The sequence below is a fragment of the Rhinoderma darwinii genome, chromosome 1 (assembly GCF_050947455.1).
Source record: "Rhinoderma darwinii isolate aRhiDar2 chromosome 1, aRhiDar2.hap1, whole genome shotgun sequence".
NCBI lineage: Eukaryota > Metazoa > Chordata > Amphibia > Anura > Rhinodermatidae > Rhinoderma > Rhinoderma darwinii.
Window position 1 is genome coordinate 139,006,826 of NC_134687.1, and position 16,193 is coordinate 139,023,018.

The following is a 16,193-nucleotide window of genomic DNA, read 5'->3' on the forward strand; positions in this document are numbered from 1 at the left end:
CTTTTTCTCCTTTATTCCTTGTAAAAAAAAAAAAAATCTGTTTTTTCAGAAAAAAAGGAGATTTTCATCTTCACACACAAATTCAAATAAATTTAGCAAAACAACTGTGGGGTCAAAATGCTAACTATACCCCTAGAAAGATTCCTTGAGGGGTGCAATTTCTAAAATGGGGTCACTTTTTCTCTGTTTTTACTGTATCGGCAGCACAAGAACTCTTCAAACCTGACATGGTGCCTAAAATATATTCTAAAAAAAGGAGGCCCCAAAATCCCCTAGGTGTTCCTTTGCTTCTGAGGCCTGTGCTTCAGTCCGTTAGCACACTACGGCCACATGTGGGATATTTCTAAAAAGTGCAGAAAATGGATTACATATGAATTTTGGCAAAAAAAATGAAATTTGTAAATTTCACCTGTAGTTTGCTTTAATTCCTCTGAAATGCCTAAAGGGTTAAAACACTTTCTGAATGCTGTTTTAAATGCTCTGAGGGGTGCAGTTTTCAAAATGGGTTGATTTATTCGGACCTTCTAATATACACTACCGTTCAAAAGTTTGGGGTCACCCAGACAATTTTGTGTTTTCCATGAAAACTCACATTTATATTTATCAAATGAGTTGCAAAATGACTAGAAAACATAGTCAAGACATTGACAAGGTTAGAAATAATGATTTTTATTTGAAATAATAATTTTCTCCTTAAAATTTTGCTTTCGTCAAAGAATGCTCCATTTGCAGCAATTACAGCATTGCAGACCTTTGGCATTCTAGCTGTTAATTTGCTGAGGTAATCGGGAGAAAATTCACCCCATGCTTCCAGAAGCCCCTCCCACAAGTTGGATTGGCTTGATGGGCACTTCTTGCGTACCATACGGTCAAGCTGCTCCCACAACAGCTCTATGGGGTTGAGATCTGGTGACTGCGCTGGCCACTCCATTACAGATAGAATACCAGCTGCCTGCTTCTTCCCTAAATAGTTCTTGCATAATTTGGAGGTGTGCTTTGGGTCATTGTCCTGTTGTAGGATGAAATTGGCTCCAATCAAGCGCTGTCCACAGGGTATGGCATGGCGTTGCAAAATGGAGTGATAGCCTTCCTTATTCAAAATCCCTTTTACCTTGTACAAATCTCCCACTTTACCGGCACCAAAGCAACCCCAGACCATCACATTACCTCCACCATGCTTGACAGATGGCGTCAGGCACTCTTCCAGCATCTTTTCAGTTGTTCTGCGTCTCACAAATCTTCTTCTGTGTGATCCAAACACCTCAAACTTCGACTCGTCTGTCCATATGTAATGGCAGGGGGTAGGGAGACGGACAAGTGAGCCCTAATCTACCCGCCACTCTGTCCCTGCCTACTTGCAACGACCTGCCCTAGGCGACGGGGTACAACTGGGCGGCGGTCCCTGCGCTCAGTAAGTGCACGACAAACACGACAAACATACAAGGAACACAAGCAAGGAAAACGGGCCGTTGCCCACAGCAACACCGTGAGCAACCAGAGTGGTGAACGAGCCGAGTCAAGCCAGGAGTGTGCGAGGTACAAAACGAAAAGCAGAAGAGTAGTCGGTAAGCCAGGGTCGGTATGGAGCAGGATCAAAAATAGCAGGAGCTGTAGCTGGGCCAGGAACCACAAGGAAAGAAACAAAAGCAATAACAAGCACCGAGGGACAGGAAGTGCAGGCTTAAATAGACCGAGGGCGGGAGCTAGCTGAGTCTGGCCAGGTTACGATAGGCTCTCCCACTCCTAAGCCTGCCAGCCTGAATGGTGGAAGCGGGAGTCAGTCTCAGGGATGTATTCTCAGGTGCTGACTGATTAGTTCTGGGAGTTAACCCCGCTGTGCCTGGCAGATCCTTTACAGTACCCCCCCTTTTATGAGGGGCCACCGGACCCTTTCTAAGTGGACCTGGCTTACTGGGGAAACGCAGGTGGAACCTCCTGACCAATACCCCAGCGTGAACATCCCGGGCGGGTACCCAAGTCCTATCCTCGGGCCCGTATCCTCTCCAATGGACCAGGTACTGGAGGGAGCCTTGGACCATCTTGCTGTCCACAATCCTGGCCACCTCGAATTCCACCCCCTCCGGGGTGAGGATGGGAACAGGAGGTCTCCTCGAGGGAGCCAAGGACGGGGAGCAGCGTTTGAGGAGGGAGGCATGAAACACGTCGTGTATCCGAAAAGACGGGGGTAACTCCAGCCGGAAGGAGACAGGATTGAGGACCTCAATGACCTTATATGGCCCAATAAACCGGGGAGCAAACTTCTTGGACGGAACCTTGAGACGCAAGTTCCTAGACGACAACCACACCAGATCCCCGACCATAAACAGGGGGTTAGCAGAACGTTTCTTATCAGCCTGAGTTTTTTGTACGCTCTGGGACACCTCTAGGTTTTTCTGAACCTGGGCCCAGACTGTGCACAGTTCCCGATGAACGACCTCTACCTCAGGATTGTTGGAACTACCAGGTGAAACGGAGGAGAACCGTGGATTAAACCCAAAATTACAAAAAAAAGGAGAGACCCCTGACGAGTTACTGACCCGGTTATTAATGGAAAATTCGGCGAGGGGAATGAAAGAAACCCAATCAAATTGACAGTCAGAGACAAAACACCTTAAGTATTGTTCTAGAGACTGATTAGTCCTCTCCGTTTGGCCATTGGTTTCAGGATGGAAGGCAGAGGAGAAGGACAGATCACACATCATACAGAAGGCTCTCCAAAACAATGAAACAAATTGTACCCCTCTGTCCGAAACAATATTGACAGGGACCCCATGGAGACGCAGGATGTGTTTGACAAACAAGGTAGCCAACGTTTTGGCGTTGGGTAGTTTCTTGAGGGGCACAAAGTGGCACATCTTACTGAAGCGGTCCACCACCACCCACACCACCGACTTGCCTTGGGATGGAGGCAAATCGGTGATAAAATCCACGGAGATATGTGTCCAAGGTCTCTGGGGAATGGGCAACGAACGCAGTAAGCCCGCTGGTCGGGACCTGGGAGTCTTGGACCTAGCACAAACCTCACAAGCGGCGACGTAGGCCTTAACGTCTTTAGGCAACCCAGGCCACCAATAATTTCTGGTAATGAGGTGTTTGGTACCCAGGATGCCTGGATGGCCAGATAGTGCGGAGTCATGATTTTCCCTAAGTACCCTTAGCCGGAATTGCAGGGGAACAAACAGCTTGTTCTCAGGAAGGTTCCCGGGAGCTGCACCTTGATCAGCAGCAATTTCAGAGACTAAATCAGAATCGATCGAGGAAATGATTATACCTGGAGCCAAAATACAAGCAGGATCTTCCTCCGAAGGAGGGCTGGCCATGAAGCTACGCGACAGTGCATCAGCCTTAATATTTTTAGACCCAGCCCTATAGGTAACCAAAAAATTGAATCTGGTAAAAAATAACGCCCATCGAGCTTGTCTCGGGTTTAGCCTCCGGGCAGATTCTAGGAAAACCAGATTCTTGTGGTCGGTAAGGACCGTTACCTGGTGCCTAGCCCCCTCCAGGAAGTGGCGCCACTCTTCAAATGCCCATTTAATGGCTAAGAGTTCGCGGTTGCCAATATCATAGTTACTTTCAGTTGGCGAAAACTTCCTGGAGAAGTAGGCACAGGGGCGTAGATGGGTGAGGGACCTGGTACCCTGGGACAAGACAGCCCCCACTCCCACCTCAGATGCGTCAACTTCCACGATAAATGGCTCCATTTGGTTGGGCTGAACCAGCACCGGGGCCGAGACAAAGCACTTCTTAAGGACCTCAAAAGCCTGGACAGCCTCAGGAGGCCAGTGGAGGAGATCAGCACCTTTGCGAGTGAGGTCCGTAAGGGGCTTAGCGATGACCGAGAAGTTAGCAATAAATCTCCTGTAATAATTTGCAAACCCCAAAAAACACTGTAACGCCTTCAGGGAGGCAGGTTGGACCCATTCCGCCACAGCCTGAACCTTGGCGGGGTCCATGCGGAATTCATGAGGAGTGAGGATTTGACCCAAAAATGGAATCTCCTGTACCCCAAACACACATTTTTCGGTTTTGTCAAACAGTTTATTTTCCCGAAGGACCTGGAGCACCTTCCTGACATGCTCCACGTGGGAGGACCAGTCCTTGGAAAACACCAGTATGTCATCAAGGTACACTACCAGAAAAATCCCCAGGTAATTTCTCAAAATCTCATTTATGAAATTCTGGAAGACCGCAGGGGCATTACACAACCCAAAGGGCATGACGAGGTATTCGAAATGGCCTTCGGGCGTGTTAAACGCAGTCTTCCACTCATCCCCCTCTTTGATGCGAATAAGGTTATACGCCCCCCGTAGATCCAATTTAGAAAACCATTGGGCCCCCTGAACCTGATTAAAGAGATCAGGAATCAAAGGAAGGGGATACTGGTTCCTTACCGTGACCTTATTCAGGCTACGGTAGTCAATGCATGGCCTAAGACCACCATCCTTCTTCCCCACGAAGAAGAAGCCAGCACCTACCGGAGAAGAAGAGGGACGAATGTAACCCTTGGCCAGGGATTCCTGGATATACACTCTCATAGCTTCACGTTCGGGACAAGAAAGATTAAATATCCTACCCTTAGGAAGCTTAGCTCCTGGTACCAATTCGATAGCGCAATCGTATTCTCTATGAGGAGGTAACACTTCGGAGGCCTCCCTAGAGAAAACATCAGCGAAGTCCTGAACAAACTCGGGTAGCGTATTCGCCTCCTTAGGGGGAGAAATAGAATTAACAGAAAAACATGACGTACAACATTCATTACCCCATTTGGTTAGCTCCCCAGTATTCCAGTCAAACGTAGGATTATGCAACTGCAACCAGGGAAGACCTAGAACCAAATCGTACGATAATCCCTGCATCAACAGTACAGAGCATTGCTCCAAATGCATGGAGCCAACAAGGAGTTCAAAAACAGGGGTATGCTGTGTAAAATAACCATTAGCAAGAGGAGTGGCGTCGATACCCACTACCGGGACAGGTTTAGGCAAATCAATAAGAGGCATAGCAAGGGACATAGCAAATTCCACAGACATGATATTAGTAGAGGACCCTGAATCCACGAAAGCACTGCCGGTAGCAGACCTACCACCAAAAGAGACCTGAAAGGGAAGCAAGATCTTAGTACGTTTCATATTTACGGGAAATACCTGTGCGCCCAAGTGACCTCCCCGATGATCACTTAGACGCGGAAGTTCTCTGGCTGCAACCTTACGCTTAGGACAGTTGTTCACTTGATGCTTGTCGTCCCCACAGTAGAAGCAGAGACCATTCTTCCTGCGGAATTCTCTACGTTGTTGGGGGGACACGGAGGCCCCGAGTTGCATAGGTATCTCTGAATCTTTCGGGGAGGAACGAAGCAACGGAGCTTCGGGAGGCATCATGGGGGAGTCGGAGGAGAAAACACATAAACGTTCACGTTGTCGTTCCCTGAGACGTCGGTCAAGTCGTATCGCTAAAGCCATAACCTGGTCTAGGGATTCAGAAGAGGGATAGCTAACTAGCAGGTCTTTCAGGGCATTCGACAGACCCAACCTAAACTGGCACCTTAAGGCAGGGTCATTCCACCGAGAAGCTATGCACCACTTCCGAAAGTCAGAGCAATACTCCTCAACAGGTCTCTTACCCTGACTTAAGGTCACCAGCTGACTCTCGGCAAAGGCAGTCCTGTCAGTCTCGTCATAAATAAGTCCGAGAGCAGAAAAGAAACAATCAACGGAGGAAAGTTCAGGGGCGTCAGGAGCCAAGGAGAAGGCCCACTCTTGGGGCCCTTCCTGGAGCCGGGACATAATTATACCCACCCGCTGGCTCTCAGAACCTGAGGAATGAGGCTTTAAACGAAAGTAAAGCCTACAACTCTCCCGAAAGGAGAGAAAAGTCCTCCGGTCCCCTGAGAACCGGTCGGGCAGCTTGAGGTGGGGTTCAAGAGGTGCGGTGCGGGGAACTAACAGGGTAGCATCAGGCTGGTTGACCCTCTGAGCCAGGGCCTGGACCTGTAGGGAGAGACCCTGCATTTGCTGAGCCAGGGTCTCACGGGGATCCATAGTGGTGTCAGGGACCAGGGGTAGACTAGGTATGGGCTTGTTATTATGTAATGGCAGGGGGTAGGGAGACGGACAAGTGAGCCCTAATCTACCCGCCACTCTGTCCCTGCCTACTTGCAACGACCCGCCCTAGGCGACGGGGTACAACTGGGCGGCGGTCCCTGCGCTCAGTAAGTGCACGACAAACACGACAAACATACAAGGAACACAAGCAAGGAAAACGGGCCGTTGCCCACAGCAACACCGTGAGCAACCAGAGTGGTGAACGAGCCGAGTCAAGCCAGGAGTGTGCGAGGTACAAAACGAAAAGCAGAAGAGTAGTCGGTAAGCCAGGGTCGGTATGGAGCAGGATCAAAAATAGCAGGAGCTGTAGCTGGGCCAGGAACCACAAGGAAAGAAACAAAAGCAATAACAAGCACCGAGGGACAGGAAGTGCAGGCTTAAATAGACCGAGGGCGGGAGCTAGCTGAGTCTGGCCAGGTAACGATAGGCTCTCCCACTCCTAAGCCTGCCAGCCTGAATGGTGGAAGCAGGAGTCAGTCTCAGGGATGTATTCTCAGGTGCTGACTGATTAGTTCTGGGAGTTAACCCCGCTGTGCCTGGCAGATCCTTTACACCATAACACTTTTTTCCAATCTTCCTCTGTCCAATGTCTGTGTGCTTTTGCCCATATTAATCTTTTCCTTTTATTAGCCAGTCTCAGATATGGCTTTTTCTTTGCCACTCTGCCATGAAGGCCAGCATCCCGGAGTCGCCTCTTCACTGTAGACGTTGACACTGGCGTTTTGCGGGTACTATTTAATGAAGTTGCCAGTTGAGGACCTGTGAGGCGTTTATTTCTCAAACGAGAGACTCTAATGTACTTATCTTGTTGCTCAGTTGTGCAGCGGGGCCTCCCACTTCTCTTTCTACTCTGGTTAGAGCCTGTTTGTGCTGTCCTCTGAAGGGAGTAGTACACACCGTTGTAGGAAATCTTCAGTTTCTTGGCAATTTCTCGCATGGAATAGCCTTCATTTCTAAGAACAAGAATAGACTGTCCACTTTCACTTGAAAGCTCTCTTTTTCTAGCCATTTTGATAGTTTAATCGAACCCACAAATGTAATGCTCCAGATTCAGCAAAACTGTTTACAGCGGTGCTAACATAATTGCACAAGAGTTTTCAAGTGTTTTCTAGTTATCCATTAGCCTTCTAACACAGTTAGCAAACACAATGTACCATTAGAACACTGGAGTGATGGTTACTGGAAATGGGCCTCGATACACCTATGTAGATATTGCATTAAAAAACAGACGTTTGCAGCTAGAATAGTAATTTATCACATTAACAATGTATAGAGTGTATTTCTGATTAATTTTATGTTATCTTCATTGAAAAACCTGTGCTTTTCTTGCAAAAATAAGGAAATTTCTAAGTGACCCTAAACTTTTGAACGGTAGTGTATAAGGCCCCCAAACTAACTTCAGAACTGACCTGGTCCCTGAAAAAATAGCCTTTTGAAATTTTCTTGAAAATATGAGAAATTGCTGCTAAAGTTCTAAGCCTTGTAACGTCCTAGAAAAATAAAAGAATGTTCCAAAAACGATGCAAATATAAAGTAGACATATGGGAAATATAAACTAGTAAGTATTTGGTGTGGTAATACTATCTGTCTTCCAAGCAGATAGATTAAAATTTTGAAAAATGGTAATTTTTGCAAATTTTTTCTAAATTTTGATGTGTTTTTCACAAATAAATATTGAATTTATCGACCAAATTTTTTCACTAACATAAAGTACAATATGTCACGAGAAAACAATCTCAGAATCGCTTGGATCGGTAAAAGCATTCCAGAGTTATCACCACATAAATTGACAAATGTCAGATTTGAAAAATCGGCTTCGTCCTGAAGGCCAAAACAGGCTCAGTCCTGAAGGGGTTAATAATCCCATTTCACATTTTATGCTACTTTATCTTATTAGCTTTATCAATGCCAATTATTTGGCTTTAAATTGTACTATAATACATCAGTATTTGTACAACATAAGAGATGTAGAGATATATTTGCTTCTCTTTGTAAATATCCATATGTTTTTCATGCATAATCACATTCCTGTACGAATGAATTGTTTATATTAAAGGAAAATGTTAAAGCTGTTATTGTTTTCTGGTAATTATTTTTTTACACCTTGAGTCAAAAAAAGACCGAGAGATTTCATGTCAGCAGAGCAGTAACCAGGATTTACATCCATAACATTTAGTTGAACAGAGCAGATTGTGTTGCTGATTGCAGATTATATGTATCAATGATAAACGACAAACGCATTTATCAGCTTGTCTTAGATACACTGGTTTATCATGTAATATAACCAAAGAAGGTTTAAATTGAACTAATAGCTAAAACTGATATAAACCCAAGTAAACAGACATAAAAATACAACTGTGAGTTAACAAGAGAAAAACCATAGGAAAATAAATCAGCAGAACTACAGTATTTTATGGTGGAGGAAAAACTTGCCAGTTCTTTATCACTATCTACTGGGTGTAAAGTCAATTCATAGAGATTATAGCTGATCTCCCCAGGAAGTGCAGAGATTGTGGTCGAACCCAGATTCTGGCGCCTGAGGAGTGTCCAAAAGGTCTCTCTGCCTCATATGAGACTAGAACTGCAAATGACTTGTGATAGCAGAGGAGCCCTGCTCCAGATTTTGCATTGGGGCCCAGGAGCTTCAAGTTACGCCTTTGGATCTCCCCATTAAGGCCCCTTCCACACTGTCTTTTAGCCCTAACTTTAACGTGTACTTTGGGAAAGCTCCTGACGTACATCTTATATGTGTCCATAGAGCTCAATTAGCCCGACGGAGGACAAAAGAGTGTCCTTCTGGCCTCCGTCTGGCTGGTGTACATCAGTATCTTTTTTTTTTTTGAAGGATGGAATAGCATAGAAACAACAATTTTCCATCCCATCAGATCCTGCAAGAAACGTATACTGTGCAGTATAAGGGTTTTCTATTTAACATGTGACCAATGCCACTGTATAGCATCTGTCACAGGCCTCTGTTAAATGTAGGCATTGGGAAGCTCCAGTAACGTAACTGTCTATATATGGACAGTCAACACTGAAGCTTCCGGACACAGCAGACGATGCCCTGCCCGCCCACGCGGCGGCCCTATCTCCTGCGAATGCTAGACTTTCACAGCCGGAGTCACTGTCTGCTTTCGGAGCTCCCTGGCGGCTATCTCTGCCCAGGGAAGCTACATCACTGGAGCTGCCATGGGGTAGCCCCAGTGAAGTAATTGGCCAGCTTCCCTGGGCAGAGATAGCAGCTGGAACTCCAGCTGCTTTAGAGTTCTTGCGGTTACGGGAGATATACGGCTGATGTGGGGTGATGTCTGGAGTCTCCGGCCAGAGCACTTCCAATGCTCTCGCCGGGCACACTTGCATTGTAACGCACAATGATGACAGGAGCTTTAACCGGGTAGAGCGCTACAGGCATACCTCCCAAATTTCAAGTATCGTATAGAGGGACAATTTTTTTTTCCATTTAAGCATTTTTCCCTCTAACCCCACTTAATCCCCAATCATACACACCCGGTTCAGCTCCCAGTATCATCATCCCATAGTGCCTCCCCACAGTATAATGCCCCCATAGAACCCCCCACACAGTATAATGCCACTATAGATGCCCCCATACAGTATAAATTCAACACAGAGGGGGGCATGGCCAGCAGGCAACATGAGCGGACGCACTGAGTGAGAGCTCCGTCTGATAACCCGCTATACCAGTGATCCTGAACAACATCCTGAGACCGACAGACCTCTTGACAGACTCCCGAAGTGGCACTGAGTCATGGCACCGATGGGCCCAACGAAAGGTACGACGGCGGCGGAGAAATTGAAGGACATTGCGCGGGACAGTTCTCAAAATGGTGCCGCGGCGTCTCCGGCACAGCGCTCCCGACCACCACGAGGTCAGAGTACTAGTACGGCTCAACATGAGGAAACGGAGCCTGCGGCAGAGATGACTCTGCAGCAGGTATATGAACAACTGCTGCAGGCTATTACTGTGTCCACGACGTCGCTGACAGGGAAGATAGAGGAGGTGAGGGTCAACCTGGGATTGGTGCGCCATGATGTGCAGAATCTCAGGGACCGAGTGAAGGACACAGAACCAAGGATCTCTGCCATTGAAGATGCTAATCTACGCATTCCTGCAAGGTTGTCGGCAGTGGAGACTAAAGTGGAGATGTGGCAGCAGAAATGTGATGATCTGGAAAACCGCTCGTGCAGGAATAATGTCCGAATTATTGGCTTGCCGGAACGAGCTGAGGGAGCAACACCTGGCACCTTTATTGAAAAGTGGTTCCGTGATATCTTTCCTGAAGCGCAATTTTCAGCAGCATTCGCGGGGGAACGCGCACACAGAGTGCCCGGACGACCGCCCCAGCCTGGCATGCCGCCAAGACCCTTATTGGCGCGCTTACTTAATTGGAAGGATCGGGATCAGATCTTACAGATGGCTCGTTTGCACCCCAATATTCAGTACGAGAATTTCAGAGTGCTATTGTTTCCAGATTTTTCGGCGGAATTACAAAAAAAGCGCGCCACATTTATTGCGGTAAAGCGAAAGATGCGGGATCTGAATATATCCTATTCAATGGCATATGCTGCTCGTCTACGCATTACTGATGGAGGAAACGCGGTACACTTTGGAGATCCGAGGGAAGCTGAGGAATGGCTATCCTTGCGACCAGGCGACCGACGGGATTGAAACTGGCCACGTGTGACTTGCCATTTTAGCCGAGATGCCGGATGTCCAGGTATGCAGTACGGGTTTCCTTTTCTTGGTGAAAGGACTGGAAGATTGGGCGACTGAGCTAATTCTACCTTGAATACCTGAAGCCATGATGTAGGACGGTTGATATATCCTTTCATCTTCTGGACTGTCCGGTGTTTCCGGTCGTACGTATGAAGAGGTCTGATGGGGGATAGCGGGGGTAATTTGGGTTGCTGCAGTTGCTTTATTTCTGTGTAGGTTAATTTACCATCTTTACTTGTATGCACAGATACCCCATAACCGTCAGCCGTGATATACTAACTACACTTATACCTCTACATGTTGCTGATAAGTTTGCCCATGGGAGGGGAATCCTCTTGTGGAAGTCCCCACAGGGGGAAGTTATGTTTTGTTGGATGAAAGTTACAATGCTTGCTAGGTGCACTATGCAATGTACGAGCTATATGTTACTGATATATAGATTTTATTACATACAAGGGATATGTAGGGGACTCTTGTTCAAACATGTGAAGGCATGCGTCCATGGCTGATCTGAAGTTATGTCCTGGAATATTAGAGGCATGGGTACTCCCCGTAAGAGAATTACGGTGTTTCAACATGTGAGGGAATTTGGACCGCATATTTTGTGCCTCCAAGAGACCCATCTCGTGGCTGATACAGCTCACCGTTTAAAAAAAACATGGGTTCAATGGGCGGAGCACTCGTGGCACACAACGTATTCTCGAGGGGTCTCTATCCTAGTTCATAGATCGGTAAGGTGGAATGCCACTCATACGGTACGAGACACAGAGGGTAGATATGTATTTGTCCATGCATATATTAACTGTGTGACCTTTGTGATCATAGGAATATATAATCCACCCCCAGCAAATTTGTCCATACTGCAGTCAGCAGTTCACTTTGTCTCTAGTTACCCTGATGCTAAGGTAATCTGTATGGGAGATTTTAATCTTCTGCTGAACCCGTCTCTTGATAAATTTATACCTCAGAATGAGGCTAGGGAACTGACCTCATCCTCCAACTTGCAACGAATGACGGATGAGATGGGATGGGTGGAGTTGTGGAGACTGAGACATCCCCAATCTCTTGAATTTTCCTGCTTTACTCCTGCCAGGGGGGCATTGTCCAGAATAGATTATATGTTCGGCTCGGTTTCCTTGGGACCCAGGGTGAATGAGGTTGAATATGCACCTCCTAGTGCTTCGGATCATGCGCCTCTGCAGGTGACACTTCATTTATATGATAGACAGGCTAGCAAACTCAACTGGAGGGTTCATCCATTCTGGCTTTCCCTGATAGGGACTAACGACCGTATCCCTGACCAGTTAACCCAATTCTTTGAAATCCATGAAGAGGAGACTGATGCCCTTCTGAGGTGGGACACATTTAAGGCACACTTGAGGGGCTGCTTGCGGTCCACTATCTCCTTTATTAAAAAAACATCCAGGGTGGAAGAAGATAGACTGGTAGGGAGATGGAAGGAAATGGAACAGGCATTTATCGAGGAGCCAAATGAGAATAGATTGCAATGGTAGCAGGCGGGCAGATTGTATCAGCTACATCTCAAGGAGAAGGGGGACAAGAAGTTGTTCTTTCTTAAACAAAACGCCTTTGAATTAAGCAATAAGACTGGTAGATTATTATCACACATAGTACATTCTAATCGATCATCTCCTGCCATTCTGGAAATTTTAGATGAGGGGCGTCAACCTCTTAATGATGCTGCACATATAGGGGAAAGGTTCCGCAGATTTTATATGGATTTATATACATCCCAATGTGATTACTCGGAGGAATCATTGATGGAATATCTGGAGGGGATTGCATTTCCGCAGTTATCAAGGGAACATAGAGATCACTTGGATGAGGCTATCACTTTGGAAGAACTGCAGACGGCTGTGAAGGATTTAAATAATGGGAAATCGCCTGGGCCTGATGGAGTTCCGTTGGAGGTGTACTCCCGATATTTAGATATTATTGGCCCTGAATTGCTTCAGATGTATGCAGCAGCCTTTGAATTAGGAGCATTGCCTACTTCTTTATATGAAGCTACCATTATTATTTTGTTGAAACTGGACAAGGATCCATTGGAGTGTGGATCTTATAGACCTATCTCCCTGCTTAATTTGGATTATAAGATATTAACAAAAATTTTAGCAAACAGACTTAACCATATTATAACCTCACTCATACATGAGGACCAATCTGGCTTTATCCTAGGGAGGTCCACTTCCGGGAATATTCGCAGGGTCCAGGCGGTTTCACAAGTAGGGAGGAAGTTGGATAGGCAATGGGCGTTGGCGTCTCTTGACGCGGCAAAGGCCTTTGACTCGGTGGAATGGAGATACCTACACGCGTAAAAAAACTATGTGTGAACAGGGCCTTAGGCTTCGTTCACATATGCGCTAGGGCCCCGTTCTGACTTTCCGTTGGAGCTTTCCGTCGGAACGGGACCCTGACTGACACAAACGGAAACCAAAGATTTCCGTTTCCATCACCATTGATTTCAATGGTGACGGATCCGGTGCCAATGGTTTCCGTTTGTCTCAGTTGTGCAAGGGTTCCATCGTTTTGACGGAATCCATAGCGTATGTCTCAGGGTATGTGTTAAATTTCTGCTATGCTGTGTTTTTGGATCATATCACTGTGGCTCTTCAGCTTGTATTTCCGGTGTGGCATTTCATCATTATTTGGATAAAAATATATTTTTTCATGATGCTCATTTAGTTTGATATTATATTTGCTATACCCTTAGTCAGCACAACTATATATATTTATTTTTTTATATGTGGGCATGTCATAATTGCTATTGCCCACTGAGTACGTTCTGATTGTCGTGGATTATTTGCAGGTGAGAGTCATCATTTATACTCCTATATAAACCCCTAGAGTTTTAATCACATTTAGCCTCCTGACTAAGCCGTTCTGTAGGGAAAAACGCGCGTCGAGGCGTTTGTTTTTTCTGCCAGGACTTGACTTTGCCTGTCCCACTCCCCACCATGTCTCAGGGTATGTGTTAAATTTCTGCTATGCTGTGTTTTTGGATCACATCACTGTGGCTCTTCAGCTTGTATTTCTGGTGTGGCATTTCATCATTATTTGGATAAAATCATATATTTTTTTATGCTAACCATTTAGTTTGATATTATATTTTCTATACCCTTAGGCTTCATGCACACGGCCGTGCCCGTAATTATGACCTGTAATTACGGGCACGGGCGGCCGCGGACGGCCACGGACAGCCGGCAGTTTTTACGAGCAATGCTCCCATTATAAAGTATAGGAGCACGGTCCGTAAAATAAAAAAAATAGGACATGTTGTATTTTTTTCCGCAAGTTTCTATGGCACGGACACTCTCCCGTAGACATATGGGAAGGTGCCCGTCAGACATAGAAATGAATGGGCCCGTAATTACGGACCGTAGTTACGGTCCGTAACTACAGGCGATTTTGCGGTCGTGTGCACTACTATATACTGTATATGTTTTTATATGTGGGCATGTCATTATTACTATTGCTCACTGAGTATGTTCTGATTGTCGTGGGTTATTTGAGTGGTTCTTGACTACTGATGGCTGGTTGTTTCTGTAGGCCACTAGGTTTTTGACATCTGTCTTTACTGTTTCACTCCCCTTGTATGGTCCATCCTTTTACTCTGTATTATGTCATTGTATATTGTATTTAATAAAGATGTTCTATTTTTTGCATATTATTCTTTGGGTGCTATGTTCCCTTATGGTTCACATTCAGTTTGTCTAATCTTATATTTTACCATAGAATAAATGTCAGTCAGGGTCTGTATACACTTATAGACATTATATTTTCTGGTGCTGCTAACTAATAAAAGAATGTCTATGAAGAGGTTTAGAGGTAAGGTCTTTATCTCCCGTTACAGAATAAAGTTATGTTACTTTTTTTTTTTCTTTTTTTTTTAAAGTTTACATTTTTTTACATTTTTTATTAACTTTTTCAGAAGTACAGAATAAAGAAAAAAGAACAACAAAAAATATCAGACTTTATCAACAGTAGGTCCACGCAGGAACCTCCAAACCCATAGAACACATATGGTAATAGCATAATTCAGACCTCTTGTCACATTACAGTATATAGGAAGATGAATGTAAAATGACACAACAACAACCCTACATCTCCTCCATTATACGGCTGTGCAAATATATTATATTGGTGCCTTGTGTTATCCAATTTATCCCTTGACATTAGTGATCCTGAGAAGAAGACACTTTCCGAGATGATGCCAGCCACATGAATACAGATATTCCCCCCCCTCATGGGGAGGAGGAGTAATAATCCCCATCTTACTATTCATAATATTATATTATATTCACATGCCAAAAAGTTACATCAATACCACCGAAATTACCTAGACGATAAATCATATCATACATTAAAAGAACATATGGTAAGACCCGTGGCATGAGTCTAGTAACCTAAGTTAGAAATCTAAGTATTTGTACCTTGTCTAATTACTTTCAAGTGACAGTTGAAATAAGAGGAAGCAAGTTAACTCCCTGTGCGGAGGTGGACAGATACCTGGTCCATGGTTCCCATAGTGTAAGAATGTGGGGAAGTCTATGGGATCTCAGCGCGTACATGCGTTCCATGGTATAGGAAACATTAACCTGATTGATCAATTCCGAAATGGAGTATTGGTTGGGTAATTTCCAGTATTTAGCTAAAAGCAAACGTGTCGCTATATTGATATGGCTGGACACCATTTGAGAGGAGCTCGGGATATTGTGCATATTAAGAAAACATAAGGCCAGGGCCGCGTCAGGTTTAACCATACAGGACGAAATTTGGGAAATGATATCGAATACCTGTCTCCAAAACGCATAGACTTCCGGGCATTGCCACCACATGTGAAAGTATGACCCTTTGCAACCACATCCCTTCCAGCACACTTCCGGGTAAGAGTTGTCAGATTTCGCAAAATTCAGAGGTGTTAAGTACCAGCGTAACAACAGTTTTTGGGAAGCTTCCCAATGTTTAACCCCCTTAGATATTTTTTTGGGCCATACAAAGGCTTTCTGCCATTCTATCAGAGAAAAGGAAGAGTCAAAATCTTCTTCCCATTTAGCGCAATAAGAAGGTTTGTTGGGAAGGAGATGTTCGCACAGATTTCCATAAAATCTCGAGATACCCTGTTTCCTACTTTCAGGATCAAAATATTGCTGGCGGGCCATGGATGGGAATACTGAGGCGTTGACATCTAAGGACGTAAATAAATGTCTTATACATAAATACTTATAGAAGTCCCTATTAGGGATACCGTAAACCTTCACCAAGTCTGTAAAGGCTAATATGTGCGGCCATTAAATAGCAAGTGAATATGGGAGATCCCTGAATTTATCCAG